Source organism: Halichondria panicea, chromosome 13 (assembly GCF_963675165.1).
Source record: "Halichondria panicea chromosome 13, odHalPani1.1, whole genome shotgun sequence".
NCBI classification, from domain to species: Eukaryota; Metazoa; Porifera; class Demospongiae; order Suberitida; family Halichondriidae; genus Halichondria; species Halichondria panicea.
In genome coordinates, this window is record NC_087389.1 from 6,554,932 (window position 1) to 6,569,986 (window position 15,055).

General features: G+C 42.7%; 2 long non-coding RNA genes across 12 annotated transcripts; both read left to right on the plus strand.

Moving 5' to 3' along the window:
- The first annotated feature begins 24 nt into the window (after positions 1 to 24).
- Positions 25 to 5,516, plus strand: LOC135346267 (uncharacterized). 11 transcript variants are annotated; one of them, XR_010398026.1, is made up of 9 exons: positions 37 to 185; positions 299 to 461; positions 588 to 1,893; positions 1,981 to 2,042; positions 2,837 to 3,058; positions 3,175 to 3,236; positions 4,039 to 4,253; positions 4,370 to 4,431; positions 5,237 to 5,516. It is a non-coding gene; the product is annotated as an uncharacterized LOC135346267 (long non-coding RNA). The 11 variants fall into 11 exon arrangements; XR_010398027.1 differs by having other exon boundaries at positions 588 to 1,859; XR_010398024.1 differs by having other exon boundaries at positions 588 to 670; positions 773 to 829; positions 1,646 to 3,058.
- Positions 5,517 to 9,236: 3,720 nt separating this feature from the next.
- LOC135347159 (uncharacterized) lies at positions 9,237 to 10,565 on the plus strand. Its single transcript, XR_010398292.1, has 2 exons — positions 9,237 to 9,390; positions 10,534 to 10,565. It is a non-coding gene; the product is annotated as an uncharacterized LOC135347159 (long non-coding RNA).
- The last annotated feature ends 4,490 nt before the right edge of the window (positions 10,566 to 15,055 follow it).

Here is a 15,055-nt window from a genome sequence, read left to right on the forward strand (position 1 = left end):
GGTCTCCCATGCACCCATACCAAGTCAGGACCAAGTAAGGTAATGCTAAAGAAACCTTACATTGTCACCAATCAAATGCAGAGCTGGCTAGCTATGATTTGAGACAGTCATTTGCAGCCACGGGACAAAGAGAGAGCAAGACAAGGTGTACCCTGCCGGCTGTCTCCTTGTACGTAGGTCACTTGGTGAGCGCTATAGCGTGGTAGATCTAGTTGGATATTATATATAGTGACAGCCTTGTGTTAAAGTAGCTTTGTGTATACTGTCCTTATATTGTTCTCTCATGTCTTACTCACAGATAACTACTCAACGCTGCACAGCACAGGATTCAGCATTCAATCACTCTCATAATTTTATTGTCATTTCATCTTTTATGGGGGACGCCCCACTCTTAATTTTTATCACTGAATGGCTGCTGACGTACGTATATATAAGAGCACTACAAGATACGACAGGAAAGGGTCAGTATAATAATTATGTATTGTCCCATGCACAGTGATGTAGTGTACTATCTGTTACTTCCTCTGGTATTCAGCCCCTTATAATTATCTTCACTGAATTTATATGGATGTATGGATGATTCTTAGCCCAGCTTTCTGATCGAGGAGGAGATGATCTGCTATTGGCTCTGAGTGATGGAGTGGATCTACCTCTGAGAGACAAAGGGCCAGTTACTGTATCATATATGAATATTCTGTTTCTTGTACTTTTCGTAGTAATTGACTGTAGAGTAGCATCTTGAGCTCCCCTTTTTTCATCAATCTGCAGGCAGTGTATGTGATTTCTGACAGGAAAGGCTACTCTAAACAGAGGGAGTCGGCCACACAAGGTATAGTCTAATAATTATTGTACGGTACTTAGATGATCTTCTCTATTTGGGGTCAGATGCAATTGCCTTGAATCACTAGCCAGTTTAAACATTTCTTCTACTCTTGGCTTAAGAAATTGTATTTTATTGTTGTACCAGCATTAGGTAGTTAACTCCACTTATGCATTGACCTCTACTACTGTGTAGCGTGAAAGTTCATTATTTGAGCCCTCGAGAAATGTTGTATAGTTGTTCACATTTCAATGCCAGGAAACCATAGCTTTGCATGGTGCGTGGGAGTGTCTTCCATTTATATTACATGAAGTGTGAAGTGTGTTGTAAGTTTGTACAGAGAGGACTCCCATGGTGGCAATGATCTGATGATGGCTCCACTGCTCTGATGGACCAATGCAGGAGAAGTTATTCTGTATAATTATCACACTAAATTAATGTATGCCACTGTTTGGATCGGTTTCTGTTCTGCTCAGCTTCTTCCTCCAACTTGCTTACGCAGGCTAAGCTTATTCTTAATTAGTTCATTCTTAGTTCATTCTATAGTCTAGTATTATTGTCGGTTTGGTTGTTTTATGTTTTTCACCTGGTCATACGGAATCACTTCATTAATTTTTATACAGTGCAGACCACACCTCTATCCACACATTTTACCTGCACATCCTGTATATATGGGGCCACACCCCCACTCACTGTACTGATATGTGGTCACACCCCCATACATGGTAACCCTCTTGACCACACCTCCACTCATGCATTGTGTCGTACATGCTGTGTTTTTGTGTACAGTACACACATCATCCGTGTCTTTGTCCCCACACCTAGTCGGAGGGAGCAGCAAGTTCTACTAAGAGCCAGCATCACCAACTAACCAACACACTACAAAACCTACCTACTACCAGCTAGGACAGCACACCACCCGGGACAGACTCTACTATACCATGTAATACGCCTTTGTATTACGATCATGATACAATTTGCTGCCCTCCCTCGCCCATGGATTGAATAATTATGGACACTCGCAGGAGACTGACACACAGTAATAGACACCAAAGGGCCAGTTACTGTATCATGTACGAATATTCTGTTGCTTGTACATTTCGTAACATTATCAGTAATTGACTGTAGAGTAGCTCCCCTTTCTTCATCACTCAATGCAGGTAGTGTATGTGATTTTCTGACAGGAAAGGCTACTCTAAACAGAGGGAGTCGGCCACACAAGGTATAGTCTAATAATTATTGTACGGTACTTAGATGATCTTCTCTGTTTTGGGTCAGATGCAATTGCCTTGAATCACTAGCCAGTTAAAACATTTCTTCTACTCTTGGCTTAAGAAATTGTATTTTATTGTTGTACCAGCATTAGGTAGTTAACTCCACTTATGCATTGACCTCTACTACTGTGTAGCGGGAAAGTTCATTATTTGAGCCCTCGAGAAATGTTGTATAGTTGTTCTCATTTCAATGCCAGGAAACCATAGCTTTGCATGGTGCGTGGGAGTGTCTTCTATTTTTATTACATGAAGTGTGAAGTGTGTTGTAAGTTTGTACAGACCCATGGTCTGATGATGGCTCCACTGCTCTGATGGACCAATGCAGGAGAAGTTATTCTGTATAATTATTACACTAAATTAATGTATGCCACTGTTTGGATCGGTTTCTGTTCTGCTCAGCTTCTTCCTCCAACTTGCTTACGCAGGCTAAGCTTATTCTTAGTTCATTCTTAGTTCATTCTATAGTCTAGTATAATTATTGTCGGTTTGGTTGTTTTATGTTTTTCACCTGGTCATACGGAATCACTTCATTATTATCAGTGCAGACCATACCTCTATCCACACATTGTACCTGCACATCCTGTATATATGGGGCCACACCCCCACTCACTGTACTGATATGTGGTCACACCCCCATACATGGTAACCCTCTTGACCACACCTCCACCCATGCATTGTGTCGTACATGCTGTGTTTTTGTGTACAGTACACACATCATCCGTGTCTTTGTCCCCACACCTAGTCGGAGGGAGCAGCAAGTTCTACTAAGAGCCAGCATCACCAACTAACCAACACACTACAAGACCTACCTACTACCAGCTAGGACAGCACACCACCCGGGACTTAATACGCCTTTGTATTACGATCATGATACAATTTGCTGCCCTCCCTCGCCCATGGATTGAATGATTATGGACACTCGCAGGACAACTATGAGACTGACACACAATAATAGACACCAAAGGTCCAGTTACTGTATCATGTACGAATATTCTGTTGCTTGTACATTTCGCAACATTATCAGTAATTGACTGTAGAGTAGCATCTTGAGCTCCCCTTTCTTCATCACTCAATCTGCAGGCAGTGTATGTTATTTTCTGACCGGAAAGGCTACTCTAAACAGAGGGAGTCGGCCACACAAGGTATAGTCTAATAATTATTGTACGGTACTCTCTGTTTTGGGTCAGATGCAATTGCCTTCAATCACTAGCCAGTTTAAAACATTTCTTCTACTCTTGGCTTAAGAAATTGTATTTTATTATTGTACCAGCATTAGGTAGTTAACTCCACTTATGCATTGACCTCTACTACTGTGTAGCGTGAAAGTTCGTTATTTGAGCCCTCGAGAAATGTTGTATAGTTGTTCACATTTCAATGCCAGGAAACCATAGCTTTGCATGGTGCGTGGGAGTGTCTTCCATTTATATTACATGAAGTGTGAAGTGTGTTGTAAGTTTGTACAGAGAGGACTCCCATGGTGGCAATGATCTGATGATGGCTCCACTGCTCTGATGGACCAATGCAGGAGAAGTTATTCTGTATAATTATTACACTAAATTAATGTATGCCACTGTTTGGATCGGTTTCTGTTCTGCTCAGCTTCTTCCTCCAACTTGCTTACGCAGGCTAAGCTTATTCTTAATTAGTTCATTCTATAGTCTAGTATTATTGTCGGTTTGGTTGTTTTATGTTTTTCACCTGGTCATACGGAATCACTTCATTAATTTTTATACAGTGCAGACCACACCTCTATCCACACATTGTACCTGCACATCCTGTATATATGGTATATGGGGCCACACCCCCACTCACTCTACTGATATGTGGTCACACCCCCATACATGGTAACCCTCTTGACCACACCTCCACCCATGCATTGTGTCGTACATGCTGTGTTTTTGTGTACAGTACACACATCATCCGTGTCTTTATCCCCACACCTAGTCGGAGGGAGCAGCAAGTTCTACTAAGAGCCAGCATCACCCACTAGCCAACACACTACAAGACTTACCTACTACCAGCTAGGACAGCACACCACCTGGGACAGACTCTACTATACCATGTGATACAATTTACTGCCCTCCCTTGCCCATGGATTGAATAATTATGGACACTCGCAGGACAACTAAGAGACTGACACACAATAATAGACACCAAAGGTCCAGTTACTGTATCATGTACGAATATTCTGTTGCTTGTACATTTCGTAACATTATCAGTAATTGACTGTAGAGTAGCATCTTGAGCTCCCCTTTCTTCATCACTCAATCTGCAGGCAGTGTATGTGATTTTCTGACAGGAAAGGCTACTCTAAACAAAGGGAGTCGGCCACACAAGGTATAGTCTAATAATTATTGTACGGTACCTTCTCTGTTTTGGGTCAGATGCAATTGCCTTCAATCACTAGCCAGTTTAAAACATTTCTTCTACTCTTGGCTTAAGAAATTGTATTTTATTATTGTACCAGCATTAGGTAGTTAACTCCACTTATGCATTGACCTCTACTACTGTGTAGCGGGAAAGTTCATTATTTGAGCCCTCGAGAAATGTTGTATAGTTGTTCACATTTCAATGCCAGGAAACCATAGCTTTGCATGGTGCGTGGGAGTGTCTTCCATTTTTATTACATGAAGTGTGAAGTGTGTTGTAAGTTTGTATAGAGAGGACTCCCATGGTGGCAATGATCTGATGATGGCTCCACTGCTCTGATGGACCAATGCAGGAGAAGTTATTCTGTATAATTATTACACTAAATTAATGTATGCCACTGTTTGGATCGGTTTCTGTTCTGCTCAGCTTCTTCCTCCAACTTGCTTACGCAGGCTAAGCTTATTCTTAGTTCATTCTTAGTTCATTCTATAGTCTAGTATATTGTCGGTTTGGTTGTTTTATGTTTTTCACCTGGTCATACGGAATCACTTCATTATTATCAGTGCAGACCACACCTCTATCCACACATTGTACCTGCACATCCTGTATATATGGGGCCACACCCCCACTCACTGTACTGATATGTGGTCACACCCCCATACATGGTAACCCTCTTGACCACACCTCCACCCATGCATTGTGTCGTACATGCTGTGTTTTTGTGTACAGTACACACATCACACATCATCCGTGTCTTTATCCCCACACCTAGTCGGAGGGAGCAGCAAGTTCTACTAAGAGCCAGCATCACCAACTAACCAACACTACAAGACCTACCTACTACCAGCTAGGACAGCACACCACCCGGGACAGACTCTACTATACCATGTAATACGCCTTTTTATTACGATCATGATACAATTTGCTGCCCTCCCTTGCCCATGGATTGAATAATTATGGACACTCGCAGGACAACTAAGAGACTGACACACAATAATAGACACCTAACTGCATTTTTGCCATTAATATAATAAAAATAATTTTGCCATTAATTAATCATTAATTATAGCGGAATCATGCATGCCTGCATGATAGTAGTCTCATGAATGAGTCGTCCTTTGTCCCACATGCATGCCTGCATATGATATAGTAGTCTCATGAATGAGTCGCCCTTTGTCCCAAAGAATAGCCCCGCCCACTTACTATGAGTGCTGCGCTTTAAATATGCTTGTAGCTGTGTACGTGTATGGCAGCATGATGGCTACTCTATCCCTCTCTCTGCAACGGAGGGAGTACCACCATACAATGGACCAACCAACCACTCCATCATCCTGCCACTTGAACAGGAGGAGAGAGTGCTACCTATTCCAGTGGGTAAGTTACTGTGTGTTAATATTATTATTAAATAGCTTTGAGCTTGTGTGCATGGATTATCTTTGTATCTAGGTTAGTACTGATTAGAGCGTTGTACAGTTGGGATCATGCCTCAGGGTGATGTAGAGCCTGTGCTAGGCCCTGCCTTAGGGACTAGCTGTGACTCTGTTGACCTGTTGTATGATCAGCAAGTCGAGCGTCTTGAGCGATCCTTACCTTTGGGAAAACTTGACAGTATAGCCTCTGTTCGATTTCTAGATTCCTTGTTTTTGGGATTCTGCCATCGCGTTGCGGTATCGGTAGCCCTGAAGGCATGGGATTTAGAAATCGGAACAGAGCAATACTGCCCAGTGGGGGCGCAATGATACTTAATGGTGATTGGACAGGAATGAGGCAGAATAGCTACGTTGTCATGACCCGATCGTACCGAGCATGCCACATGTCCTGGCACAGGTTCTATGTTGTTCTGAGACATGATACCTAACTGTTTACTGTTTACCTTGTTCTGTACTCTCTAGGGGTGTACAGTAATTAGGGTGGTACAACCACCAAGGCGAGTGTATGCTGTGTGGTGTATGGGTGACTATTCTATCCCTCTCTCTCTCTTCATGTGCAACGGAGGGAGTACCACCATAGAATGGACCAACCAACCACTCCATCATCCTGCCACTTGAACAGGAGGAGACCTCCTACCTATTCCAGTGGGTAAATTACTGTGTGTTAATTATAAAATAACTTTGAGCTTGTGTGCATGGCAGGTGGCCCATTATCTTTGTATCTAGGTTAGTACTGATTAGAGCTTTGTACAGTTGGGATCATGCCTCAGAGTGATGTAGAGCCTGTGCTAGGCCCTGCCTTAGGGACTAGCTGTGACCCTGTTGACCTGTTGTATGATCAGCAAGTCGAGCGTCTTGAGCGATCCTTACCTTTGGGAAAACTTGACAGTATAGCCTCTGTTCGATTTCTAGATTCCTTGCTTTTGGGATCCTGCCATCGCGTTGCGGTATCGGTAGCCCTGAAGGCATGGGATTTAGAAATCGGAACAGAGCAATACTGCCCAGTGGGGGCGCAATGACACTTACTGGTGATTGGACAGGAATGATGCAGAATAGCTACGTTGTCATGACCCGATCGTACCGAGCATGCCACATGTCCTGGCACAGATTCTATGTTGTTCTGAGACATGATACCTAACTGTTCACTGTTTACCTTGTTCTGTACTCTCTAGGGGTGTACAGTAATTAGGGTGTATGCTGTGCTTATGCTTGTAGCTGTGTGGTGTATGGGTGACTATTCTATCCCTCTCTCTCTCTCTCTTCATGTGCAACGGAGGGAGTACCACCATAGAATGGACCAACCAACCACTCCTGCCACTTGAACAGGAGGAGACCTCCATTGAGTGCTACCTATTCCAGTGGGTAAGTTACTGTGTGTTAATTATAAAATAACTTTGAGCTTGTGTGCATGGCAGGTGGCTTTGTATCTAGGTTAGTACTGATTAGAGCTTGCCTCAGGGTGATGTAGAGCCTGTGCTAGGCCCTGCCTTAGGGACTAGCTGTGATCCTGTTGACCTGTTGTATGATCAGCAAGTCGAGCGTCTTGAGCGAACCTTACCTTTGGGAAAACTTGACAGTATAGCCTCTGTTCGATTTCTAGATTCCTTGCTTTTGGGATCCTGCCATCGCGTTGCGGTATCGGTAGCCCTGAAGGCAGGGGATTTAGAAATCGGAACAGAGCAATACTGCCCAGTGGGGGCGCAATGACACTTACTGGTGATTGGACAGGAATGAAGCAGATTAGCTACGTTGTCATGACCCGATCGTACCGAGCATGCCACATGTCCTGGCACAGGTTTTATATTGTTCTGAGACATGATACCTAACTGTTTACTGTTTACCTTGTTCTGTACTCTCTAGGGGTGTACAGTAATTAGGGTGGTACGAGTGTATGCTGTGCTTATGCTTGTAGCTGTGTGGTGTATGGGTGACTATTCTATCCCTCTCTCTCTCTCTTCATGTGCAACGGAGGGAGTACCACCATAGAATGGACCAACCAACCACTCCATCATCCTGCCACTTGAACAGGAGGAGACCTCCATTGAGTGCTACCTATTCCAGTGGGTAAGGTTAATTATAAAATAACTTTGAGCTTGTGTGCATGGCAGGTGGCCCATTATCTTTGTATCTAGGTTAGTACTGATTAGAGCTTTGTACAGTTGGGATCATGCCTCAGGGTGATGTAGAGCCTGTGCTAGGCCCTGCCTTAGGGACTAGCTGTGACCCTGTTGACCTGTTGTATGATCAGCAAGTCGAGCGTCTTGAGCGATCCTTACCTTTGGGAAAACTTGACAGTATAGCCTCTGTTCGATTTCTAGATTCCTTGCTTTTGGGATCCTGCCATCGCGTTGCGGTATCGGTAGCCCTGAAGGCATGGGATTTAGAAATCGGAACAGAGCAATACTGCCCAGTGGGGGCGCAATGACACTTACTGGTGATTGGACAGGAATGAAACAGAATAGCTACATTGTCATGACCCGATCGTACCGAGCATGCCACATGTCCTGGCACAGGATTTATATTGTTCTGAGACATGATACCTAACTGTTTACTGTTTACCTTGTTCTGTACTGGTGTACAGTAATTAGGGTGGTACGAGTGTATGCTGTGCTTATGCTTGTAGCTGTGTGGTGTATGGGTGACTATTCTATCCCTCTCTCTCTCTCTTCATGTGCAACGGAGGGAGTACCACATAGAATGGACCAACCAACCACTCCATCATCCTGCCACTTGAACAGGAGGAGACCTCCATTGACTATTCCAGTGGGTAAGGTTAATTATAAAATAACTTTGAGCTTGTGTGCATGGCAGGTGGCCCATTATCTTTGTATCTAGGTTTGTATCTAGGTTAGTACTGATTAGAGCTTTGTACAGTTGGGATCATGCCTCAGGGTGATGTAGAGCCTGTGCTAGGCCCTGCCTTAGGGACTAGCTGTGACCCTGTTGACCTGTTGTATGATCAGCAAGTCAAGCGTCTTGAGCGATCCTTACCTTTGGGAAAACTTGACAGTATAGCCTTTGTTCGATTTCTAGATTCTTTGCTTTTGGGATCCTGCCATCGCGTTGCGGTATCGGTAGCCCTGAAGGCATGGGATTTAGAAATCGGAACAGAGCAATACTGCCCAGTGGGGGCGCAATGACACTTACTGGTGATTGGACAGGAATGAGGCAGAATAGCTACGTTGTCATGACCCGATCGTACCGAGCATGCCACATGTCCTGGCACAGGTTCTATATTGTTCTGAGACATGATACCTAACTGTTTACTGTTTACCTTGTTCTGTACTCTCTAGGGGTGTACAGTAATTAGGGTGGTACAACCAAGGCAAGTGTATGCTGTGCTTATGCTTGTAGCTGTGTGGTGTATGGGTGACTATTCTATCCCTCTCTCTCTCTTCATGTGCAACGGAGGGAGTACCACCATACAATGGATCAACCAACCACTCCATCATCTGAACAGGAGGAAACCTCCATTGAGTGCTACCTATTCCAGTGGGTAAGTTACTGTGTGTTAATTATAAAATAGCTTTGAGCTTGTGTGCATGGCAGGTGGCCCATTATCTTTGTATCTAGGTTAGTACTGATTAGAGCTTTGTACAGTTGGGATCATGCCTCAGGGTGATGTAGAGCCTGTGCTAGGCCCTGCCTTAGGGACTAGCTGTGACCCTGGGATTTATAAATCGGAACAGAGGGCGCAATGACACTTACTGGTGATTGGACAGCAGAATAGCTACATGATCGTACCGAGCATGCCACATGTCCTTCTATGTTGTTCTGAGACATGATACCTTACTGTTCACTGTTTACCTTGTTCTGTACTCTCTAGGGGTGTACAGTAATTAGGGTGGAACAACCAAAGCGAGTGTATGCTAATTCATTATGAACTTGTGCCGCAATTTCAATGATTTATACAGCAATTTAGTACATTAATCTTTATTAGTCATCTGAATGTGTTGACAGTTATGAACCTTTAAACTCTTGTAATATGGAATGTAATGTACTACCAAGTAAGGTAATGCTGGAGAAACCTTGCCAAGACTCTGTAATATGGAATGTGATGTACTACCATGTAAGGTAATGCTGGAGAAACCTTAGTGAGAACGATTTTAGTTTAACTAGCAACCCAGCAGTCTAGCTCATTATTCAGCCTCTTCTACCTCTGCTCTACCTCAAGTTCTCTTCTACCTTCTCTATACTCTACTGAGGAACCCAGCAGCCTCTATGTCCATCAGATCTCCTCTACCTAACCCAGTACTGCTCCAAGCTATAAGGTTTGTAGAGCTTTGTGTTAGCTAGCACTGGCTTTGTGTTAGCTTAATTGCCTGATCGAAGTAGCTTGTGTCAGGTCAGTGTCTAAGTGTTGGTATAGCTGCCTACCAGCTTCAATCCTACCAATGTCAGCTTCCCAATGTCAGCTTCAAGCCTCCTACAGCTGAGCGCTGGCTTTAGCTTGTAGCTTGTGTGTATGTAAGCCGCCTGCTATGGCAGCTTTTTATTTTTTGTCGCGGCCTGAAATCGAGACTGGTAGTAATTAGCCTCGATTCTTCTCCTGGCGCGTGTATTAAGTTCAAAAACAGCTCAAAACTTTTTTTTAGGTAAATAAAATTCTTAAGTTAAATCAGTATTTTTTTTCTTACAGACAAGAGCATCAGAATATTAAGAGACATCAAAGACGCCAAGTATCAAGAAACACCAAGTATCAAGAGGAGACTCCAGGCCATACGTTAGTCGTAAATAGTGTGATTATGTTTTTGCTCATTCGAGACAATTAAAAAAGGAGGTAAAACATATCATGCTGTACATACAATTAAGATGACTAGCATCATTATAATTTATTTGCTGGTTTTGCCTGCTATCTAAAAAAATTAGGCAAGCCCGTGTTTAAATAGTGTGCAATATTTCATTTGCTGGTTTAGCCAGCTTCTGACGGGGAGCCTTGCACGCCCTAATCTAAAAAAAATTAGGCAAAAAGGGAGAGCAAATAGTGTGCAATATTTCATTTGCTGGTTTAGCCAGCTTCTGACGGGGAGCCTTGCACGCCCTAATCTAAAAAAAATTAGGCAAAAAGGGAGAGCAAATAGTGTGCAATATTTCATTTGCTGGTTTAGCCAGCTTCTGACGGGGAGCCTTGCACGCCCTAATCTAAAAAAAATTAGGCAAAAAGGGAGAGCAAATAGTGTGCAATATTTCATTTGCTGGTTTAGCCAGCTTCTGACGGGGAGCCTTGCACGCCCTAATCTAAAAAAATTAGGCAAAAAGGGAGAGCCCGTATTTAAATAGTGTGCAATATTTCATTTGCTGGTTTAGCCAGCTTCTGACGGGGAGCCTTGCACGCCCTAATCTAAAAAAATTAGGCAAAAAGGGAGAGCCCGTATTTAAATAGTGTGCAATATTTCATTTGCTGGTTTAGCCAGCTTCTGACGGGGAGCCTTGCACGCCCTAATCTAAAAAAATTAGGCAAAAAGGGAGAGCCCGTATTTAAATAGTGTGCAATATTTCATTTGCTGGTTTAGCCAGCTTCTGACGGGGAGCCTTGCACGCCCTAATCTAAAAAAAATTAGGCAAAAAGGGAGAGCAAATAGTGTGCAATATTTCATTTGCTGGTTTAGCCAGCTTCTGACGGGGAGCCTTGCACGCCCTAATCTAAAAAAATTAGGCAAAAAGGGAGAGCCCGTATTTAAATAGTGTGCAATATTTCATTTGCTGGTTTAGCCAGCTTCTGACGGGGAGCCTTGCACGCCCTAATCTAAAAAAAATTAGGCAAAAAGGGAGAGCAAATAGTGTGCAATATTTCATTTGCTGGTTTAGCCAGCTTCTGACGGGGAGCCTTGCACGCCCTAATCTAAAAAAATTAGGCAAAAAGGGAGAGCCCGTATTTAAATAGTGTGCAATATTTCATTTGCTGGTTTAGCCAGCTTCTGACGGGGAGCCTTGCACGCCCTAATCTAAAAAAATTAGGCAAAAAGGGAGAGCCCGTATTTAAATAGTGTGCAATATTTCATTTGCTGGTTTAGCCAGCTTCTGACGGGGAGCCTTGCACGCCCTAATCTAAAAAAATTAGGCAAAAAGGGAGAGCCCGTATTTAAATAGTGTGCAATATTTCATTTGCTGGTTTAGCCAGCTTCTGACGGGGAGCCTTGCACGCCCTAATCTAAAAAAAATTAGGCAAAAAGGGAGAGCAAATAGTGTGCAATATTTCATTTGCTGGTTTAGCCAGCTTCTGACGGGGAGCCTTGCACGCCCTAATCTAAAAAAATTAGGCAAAAAGGGAGAGCCCGTATTTAAATAGTGTGCAATATTTCATTTGCTGGTTTAGCCAGCTTCTGACGGGGAGCCTTGCACGCCCTAATCTAAAAAAATTAGGCAAAAAGGGAGAGCCCGTATTTAAATAGTGTGCAATATTTCATTTGCTGGTTTAGCCAGCTTCTGACGGGGAGCCTTGCACGCCCTAATCTAAAAAAATTAGGCAAAAAGGGAGAGCCCGTATTTAAATAGTGTGCAATATTTCATTTGCTGGTTTAGCCAGCTTCTGACGGGGAGCCTTGCACGCCCTAATCTAAAAAAAATTAGGCAAAAAGGGAGAGCAAATAGTGTGCAATATTTCATTTGCTGGTTTAGCCAGCTTCTGACGGGGAGCCTTGCACGCCCTAATCTAAAAAAATTAGGCAAAAAGGGAGAGCCCGTATTTAAATAGTGTGCAATATTTCATTTGCTGGTTTAGCCAGCTTCTGACGGGGAGCCTTGCACGCCCTAATCTAAAAAAATTAGGCAAAAAGGGAGAGCCCGTATTTAAATAGTGTGCAATATTTCATTTGCTGGTTTAGCCAGCTTCTGACGGGGAGCCTTGCACGCCCTAATCTAAAAAAATTAGGCAAAAAGGGAGAGCCCGTATTTAAATAGTGTGCAATATTTCATTTGCTGGTTTAGCCAGCTTCTGACGGGGAGCCTTGCACGCCCTAATCTAAAAAAAATTAGGCAAAAAGGGAGAGCAAATAGTGTGCAATATTTCATTTGCTGGTTTAGCCAGCTTCTGACGGGGAGCCTTGCACGCCCTAATCTAAAAAAATTAGGCAAAAAGGGAGAGCCCGTATTTAAATAGTGTGCAATATTTCATTTGCTGGTTTAGCCAGCTTCTGACGGGGAGCCTTGCACGCCCTAATCTAAAAAAATTAGGCAAAAAGGGAGAGCCCGTATTTAAATAGTGTGCAATATTTCATTTGCTGGTTTAGCCAGCTTCTGACGGGGAGCCTTGCACGCCCTAATCTAAAAAAATTAGGCAAAAAGGGAGAGCCCGTATTTAAATAGTGTGCAATATTTCATTTGCTGGTTTAGCCAGCTTCTGACGGGGAGCCTTGCACGCCCTAATCTAAAAAAAATTAGGCAAAAAGGGAGAGCAAATAGTGTGCAATATTTCATTTGCTGGTTTAGCCAGCTTCTGACGGGGAGCCTTGCACGCCCTAATCTAAAAAAATTAGGCAAAAAGGGAGAGCCCGTATTTAAATAGTGTGCAATATTTCATTTGCTGGTTTAGCCAGCTTCTGACGGGGAGCCTTGCACGCCCTAATCTAAAAAAATTAGGCAAAAAGGGAGAGCCCGTATTTAAATAGTGTGCAATATTTCATTTGCTGGTTTAGCCAGCTTCTGACGGGGAGCCTTGCACGCCCTAATCTAAAAAAATTAGGCAAAAAGGGAGAGCAAATAGTGTGCAATATTTCATTTGCTGGTTAAGCCAGCTTCTGACAGCGAGCCTTACAATAAATTAGTGGTTTTGCTTAGTGCATTGTTTGTTTTAGTGAAGAAAAAAGTGCAGTAAAACATGAAAAGAAAAAAGTGGTTTTGCTTATAAGCTTAAGTAGTGCTTGATGATGAAAAGACAAAAGTAGGTTAGCTTTATTAGTGCAGTATTTGCTGGTTTAAGTGAAAAAAAAGTTGTTTTGTTAATAGTGGTTTGCTGAAAAAAAAAGTGAAGTCAGTCAAAGTTGTTTTGCAATTATGAAAACAAGTGCAGCAAGGTAGTTTAGCTTATTAAAAGTTTGTATTTTAAGTAAAGTAAAAGTAGTACCTCAGTGCAGTAGAGGAAGCCAAAGGAAGCCAAAGTAGATATGCTATGGAATTTAAAAACCATAAGTACTGAAATATTGCCATCATCTGCTATAAAAGAGAGTGAGCAAAAAGGGAGGAGGGTGGGCGTGGCTGAGGGTGGGAAAGTTGGCTAGAGTGTGCGGTAAAGTACTTGAGCTAGAGTTGTGGTTAAGTACTCTAACAACAGCTAGAGTTGTGGTTAAGTACTCTAACAACAGCTAGAGTTGTGGTTAAGTACTCTAACAACAGCTAGAGTTGTGGTTAAGTACTCTAACAACAGCTAGAGTTGTGGTTAAGTACTCTAACAACAGCTAGAGTTGTGGTTAAGTACTCTAACAACAGCTAGAGTTGTGGTTAAGTACTCTAACAACAGCTAGAGTTGTGGTTAAGTACTCTAACAACAGCTAGAGTTGTGGTTAAGTACTCTAACAACAGCTAGAGTTGTGGTTAAGTACTCTAACAACAGCTAGAGTTGTGGTTAAGTACTCTAACAACAGCTAGAGTTGTGGTTAAGTACTCTAACAACAGCTAGAGTTGTGGTTAAGTACTCTAACAACAGCTAGAGTTGTGGTTAAGTACTCTAACAACAGCTAGAGTTGTGGTTAAGTACTCTAACAACAGCTAGAGTTGTGGTTAAGTACTCTAACAACAGCTAGAGTTGTGGTTAAGTACTCTAACAACAGCTAGAGTTGTGGTTAAGTACTCTAACAACAGCTAGAGTTGTGGTTAAGTACTCTAACAACAGCTAGAGTTGTGGTTAAGTACTCTAACAACAGCTAGAGTTGTGGTTAAGTACTCTAACAACAGCTAGAGTTGTGGTTAAGTACTCTAACAACAGCTAGAGTTGTGGTTAAGTACTCTAACAACAGCTAGAGTTGTGGTTAAGTACTCTAACAACAGCTAGAGTTGTGGTTAAGTACTCTAACAACAGCTAGAGTTGTGGTTAAGTACTCTAACAACAGCTAGAGTTGTGGTTAAGTACTCTAACAACAGCTAGAGTTGTGGTTAAGTACTCTAACAACAGCTAGAGTTGTGGTTAAGTACTCTAACAACAGCTAGAGTTGTGGTTAAGTACTCTA